Source organism: Buteo buteo, chromosome 12 (genome assembly GCF_964188355.1).
Source record: "Buteo buteo chromosome 12, bButBut1.hap1.1, whole genome shotgun sequence".
In the NCBI taxonomy this organism is placed as follows: domain Eukaryota; kingdom Metazoa; phylum Chordata; class Aves; order Accipitriformes; family Accipitridae; genus Buteo; species Buteo buteo.
In genome coordinates, this window is record NC_134182.1 from 15,385,531 (window position 1) to 15,391,530 (window position 6,000).

The 6,000-nt window shown below is 42.6% G+C and overlaps 1 long non-coding RNA gene across 4 annotated transcripts in view; it reads left to right on the forward strand.

Moving 5' to 3' along the window:
* LOC142037964 (uncharacterized) overlaps positions 1-1,074 on the forward strand; it is a 165,231-nt gene extending 164,157 nt beyond the window's left edge. For 3 of the 4 annotated variants that reach the window (XR_012652479.1, XR_012652477.1, XR_012652478.1), the window contains one exon: positions 384-1,074. This is a non-coding gene — a long non-coding RNA (uncharacterized LOC142037964). The remainder of the gene's footprint in view (positions 1-383) is intronic. The other variant, XR_012652480.1, reaches the window with a different exon arrangement.
* The last annotated feature ends 4,926 nt before the right edge of the window (positions 1,075-6,000 follow it).

The window sequence follows — 6,000 nt, forward strand, 5'->3', positions numbered from 1 at the left end:
TATGGGAATGAAAGCAATTGCACTTTTGGGGACCACACTCCTCTACACTAGTTCAGTGAAGTGTTGCTAAAAATGTCCCCCGTCCGTCACATTCTGAGGCACATCCAACAGTTTGTCAAACCAAGCGGCTTTCTCTAGAAGAAGGAATCTCTTAGGAGCACATTCTTCACTCGGTCTCTGCTGAGCTCACTGTGTCTTCAGGAGACAGCTGCGCTTTGACAGAAAGAGCAGCAGATGACCCTTGATATGTGGCCACCCAGTTTAGTTTAGCATTGCCTCTTTTCTACATGGAGTAACAGAGGTAAAGATGAATGTGGATTTTCATTTTCATGTGTGCTCTGGGGAATTTTTTTCACAATTTCATATTTTTAATACTTTCTCAGTTTTACAGCTGAGCATCCCATATGGAACATCTGATTCTCGTTCCAGTGATTTTCCCTGGTGAGAAGTCCCTGGTAAGCAGATCTGGAGCAGTTCCCAGTTTCCACGCTGCATGGTTTGAGGGCATCCCATCAAACAAGCTCTTTCAGAGCAGAGAACTTCGGGGTTTCTGTGCTCGGATACAGACTGTTTCAGAGCTAGGTGCCTATTCCCTCTCCAAGAGAATTTTAAAGAAAACAAAATTTAACATGCTGAAATCCTCAGCAAAACAGAATTGCTTTTTTCTGCTCTGGACTAGATGGTTGTTACTGCAGGCACCGTAATAGTATGCTATATTGTATTGGATTTTATTAAATTATGGAAAATAATTAAGTAGAAAAGCAGGAAAAAAAAATGCTATGCAGTCAGCAGGCAGATCTTTTTTTAGCTTGGATAGTGTCTGGTATTGCTTTCCACCAAGACACTGGGATGCTTTTTTTCCCTAATGAACTTTTTACATCCGAGATGAAATACAGATTCTGTGGACAATTTATTAAGAAAAACACCAGTTCCATGTGAGCAGTTTTCAGACCAACAGGGAATGTATATGTGGAAATCATATATGGGTGTAGGGAAACACCTCATAAAAAGAATGACTACACAGTCAGCATCTGTAATTTATGTGCATTCTTTTTTTAATAAAAAAAAGTGCGTTCAGACGAATCTTTTCTTTTTTTTTTTTTTATTGAAGCTCAGCAAGGGTAGCCTCAACTGTAATTGTTTAACCTTCTGACTTTCTTTGTTTTGTTTTTGAAAAAAGAAAGCTAAAGCCAGCACTTCATGTTTTCAGTTATGAAGCTTATTCATATGTGAAAGGTGCAGTAAGGACACCTTTCTCCACTGAAGAAAGCTGAAGTAAGTGTTGATAAAAATTTCAAACATGAAAGAATCTGTTAAAAATGCAAACAGAGAGACAAGAGGATGCTAAATATAAAAAAGAAGCTAGTTCTGGGATATGATGGCTGAGCAAGAACAGCTGTGCACAGGTAATCCAGATACACTTCCTTATGCCTAAGCATGTTAGATACATGTTTACCTGCACATACACATATGCAAAATTTGCAAATGACGTGTGTGTCCATAAGTGACAATTTCCTACAGGTCAAATTCTGTGGCAAACAACTGAATTAAAAAATATATTCCTAGAAAGGATTCTCTAACCAAACCCTGAGATGGGATCTCGTATTTAGCACAAAGTGCTATTTCTGAAGTGAGATCCCCTTAGCCGGGGAACCTTACTCAGATCCCCTACTTGCCTCCACATCTGTAACAGGAAAGTGAAGGCTCAGCTAAAGTGTTGCTGTATGTGAGGTAAAGAGACACTGCAGGGTATGCCTGGATCTGTGGTAGCATAACACTTGCAAGGGGAGCTGGCACCATCTCCTTGGCAGAGTTGTTACAAGCCCTCCATAGACTCATTCATTCATGGAGATGATTAGATATTGGTGGAAGCCTGATGCAGTTATGCAGCAGTAGGTGAAAAAGCCATTTCCCCACTAAAAGCCTAAAACCAGCATTTATTACTTCCTGTTAGGTCACAGGAACATCACTCATCTGTCATTTTGACGATAGCCACTCTCTTTTCGTCTTCTTTGTCTGCCTGAAACGCTCTGCCCTACACCTCTTTTATATATGCTGTAAATGCTCCCCTCCAGCAGGTTTCCCAAGATCTGCAGTATTCCTGCTGGCACCTTCTGCAACAGCCAGACCTCTGGGAGTCCCTGGGACGGACTCCCGAAGGGAATTCTCTAAGTCGAATAAATTAGTCAGGGCAAAGGCTGGCATTCAGCTTTTGTTCAGTTAATGACAGGGAAAATCCACCTGGATTGGTACTGGCTACTTAACAGGAACCTGCAGGTCATCAGGATTTGGTCTTCTATGATTTGGATACTTTTTAAATTATATTTTATGCCAGAATGCTGAAATGTTACTTGTTGGAAGAGCCAGGGAAAAGCAAATTTTTACAGCTCACAGAGACCTGCGACAGCAGCTGGAGCTATTCTCTCGACTCTCTCCCCACACCACAAGCCTTCAAGAGGCTTTAAAGCTGGAGAAATCAAGGCATATGAGAGGAACCTGCTGAAAAAATACACCAACGGAGCAAAAAAGTCCATTATTCCCAGTTTTCTAGGAGACAAATTTCTGTTTGTGCATACTATATTTCTGCAAGAGATGTTTAATATTTACAGGTGAAGGAACTCAGGCTTGCTGGTATTCTTGGGTTCCTTTCTAACCTGCCCTCATTTCTTTTTCCCCTACCTCCTTCCCTCTTTTGTGGCTTTCCGGTGTAAGTGCCCGCAGCAACCCCCTGTTTGGGATCCAGGAGCAATCCTTCACCGCGGGCCCAAAGCGAACCTTGGCGACAGCCGCTGAAATGCCTTGATCACATGTTCCCAGCACCCTGCCCTGCCAACAGTGGGAGGAAACTCCAGTTTATGTTAATAAGGTGTGGAGGATGGCCAAAATATTTTGTGGGTTTTCCGGCTCAAAAGGGTAATGAAGCTACCTCTGTCTCAGTATGCTGGCATGGGAACAAGCTAAACAACTGGGAGATGTGTTTCAAAGGAGAAATACAGAGCACAAACTCCCTGGGTTTCGTACTTCCACTGGGGGCTGAGCTTTGCCTCCTTCCACCTTTTTTCCAGGCTGGCTGCTCCCTTTTGCACAAAAAGAGGGATGGATGGGGGAGGGTGAGCAGGCTCTTTCTGTGGATTAGCTTCAGGCAGCTCTCGCCAGACTGAAAATTACACTGGAAAGCATTTCTAAGTTTATAGGAAAATAATGAATTGTTTAATACATAAAGTAAACCCAGAAAGTTATTGCCATAAATTTGGTTTAAAATCTACCTATTTATTAGCTCTGAGCAAAAGAAGCCTCCACACTGCTGCCAGCACGGTCAGATTCTTTGGGCTCACTTCAAAAAGCTCTTTCTTTTTGTCATTCCTCTCTGACCTCCTCCCTGCTAGTCCCGGGATAGAAAGCAAGCCAAAGATCTGCTGAGAAATGGGCCGAGCCACTGCTGACCTTTGCAAATCCAATTTCTTCAAAGCAAGAGCTAATCGACGTGTTCCCACGCTGTGTATTGCTGAAACGTATGATGCAATTCAAGGAATGAATTCACCATGGTGCAATCTCATTTTGAATCCAGTTTTCTTGCTATGTGTCAGAGGGTGAAGGAGGCAGAGTGTGGTGCAAGTTTTAAAGAGCAGTCGCACACAAGTTTCACAAGACACATAAGTCTGTCTTTGAAAGATTTTGTACTTTGGAGGGGTTCTTTCCCTTAAAATTTAAAATGCACTAGCCTGCACACCCCTTCTACCTTCCTCCTCCTCAAAACCAGAGACATTTTGTAGTGAGTTAAAAGAAGAATAAGCCAATGAGAGTTTGCACTGGATATTTCTCCAAATTGAAAAAAAATAGCTCTTGGGGGGTATTATCTGATGCGTAACTGAGGTGCCAGTCTGGGGAGATTGGTGTGCACAGGAGCTATAGGTGAATGGGATGGTGATACAGGGAGAGCTTTAAAATTCAGATTCTCCCTCTTACTTTGCATATCAGATTTGGTATGAGTGCTATTCCTATTTTACAGCAGCGAGAGCGGTCCACTCTGTGTAAAGTTTTGCAGTCTCTGCTAGGTACCACAGGTGTGCCTGCAGGATCCACGCAGGAAAAGCGTGTTGGCATTCCTAAGCTAAATCTTATAACCTTGTTTCAAGAGGTGCGTGGAGACTGGGCCCCCTCCCTCTGTTTTCCAGAAGGAGCTGCTGTTTGTTTCCCATGCAGCTGGCCAAGCCCTGCCTGACCCCAGCACCGGGTAGCCTGATGCCCCCAACGTGAGCGAGCGGCGATGCACTGCAGCCTGCTCACGTGCACCGAGCGGTGCCTGTCTGCGTAATGCTGCCGCTTTTTGTCTGGGCAAAAGGGACAGAAGAGGACTCTCATTCCTCATTTAACTACCGTAGGGCATATGTCACAGGTAGCACATCTCAAGCCCTTCCGTCAGTGCCAAAGAGAGGAGTTATGTCATTCCCAGCACGGGGTTGGGTTCAGTGTGCCTCTCTCTGGAGGCCACCTCTCCACCTGGGAAGCCATGGCATGGCAGACAGCAGGCAAACTGCTCCACATTCAGTGCCTTACCACCCACCTCCCCGCGTACGGTGTATCCAGCCGGTTTGGTCGTATAGTAGAACCAGAGATATTGCAACCTATTTATTTGATTCATTATCATCTTCATTGCACAAGTGTCATTCCATTAGAGCTGATGTAATGGAGAATCAGGCCCTTGGGCTAATGGACTAAACTATGCCCTGGCTGTGTAAGCTGAAGACATTCGCAGGAAGCCTCAATGCTCTCATTTTCTAGTTGTCCTTAGCAAAGCAGATGAAAAATATATCATTGTTCTCAAGATTGCTGAATGAAGCAAGTTCTTTTTTTAATTTTATTTCCATAACGATGAATAGTAAATTTTATCCATTCATGGCTGGTTTATGAAAGAGTTTGCTAACTAACCAGATCTGGAGAACTTTCTTTCTCAGCAAGTATTGCAATAAGAGAACTGTTTGTGTTTTTTATTACTCTCTCAATATTTCTATTATTATCTTTCCCAAGACACCATTAGATTTTCTAGTCTTCTGGACATCAAAGATTTTGGAGAAGAGATTGTATAAACTGGATAGGTAACAGCTGTTACCAGACGGATTTACTGGTGGAAAGGGGAGAGGGCTAATTTGTTTTATGTGCTTCCTCCTGCTGCTGGCATCTTTCACTGTGGCACACAGTTCCTGTCCTGTGATAGGGAATATCTTTGCACAGAGGGAGCCCTCATCCACAAGATCACGCCTACCTTTGGGTTTTGCTGTTGTTTGTAAGTAGCTTTTCCAAATGCCTCATCATAGCTCTCTTACCTGGTCTTCCAGTAGTTTATTAGAGATAAAAGAATGGGAAAGCAGCTCTAACTTTGTTAGTTAATAGCACTGGTTGAGAGATTTTCATTTCTGACCTTTTCAAGTCAGAAGTTTTGTTTGCTCCACTTCTGCATATCTCAGCACACTTTAAATTGGATTTATTTCTGTAAAATAAAAAATTGTACAGTGAATTCCCCAAGAAAGGTCACACAGGACTGAAGCAAAGTTTCAGCTTGAATAAACTGCAGTATCTCTGCTGCGCCCTCCCTTTAACACGGGAATTAACATTTGCATGAATCCTCTTTATTTTCTCATCTGGTATAAAATTCCCTTGTGCTCCTCTTTTAGAATACTCACTATTTAGAAAAGATCTTGGAGGGGAAATGGTGATTTGTAGTATTGCAAAGTACTAGCTGGTAAAACATTGTGTGTGTGTATAATAACGTGATTTTTGCATATTACTATGCCAACAATATCTGATCCTACTCAGATAACAGTAAAGCAACCTACAGCTTTGACCAGATTCAAAGAAAGTCACGCTACTTCTTCTCTTTCTTATTTTAGGTTTGATTCACTTGCTTTCACATTTGCGTGTTGTGTTTTTAAGTACCTACCCTCACGTTCTTGAAGCTTCAGCAAGGCAGCACTTTCAATATATAGTGTCTGCAAAAAATGG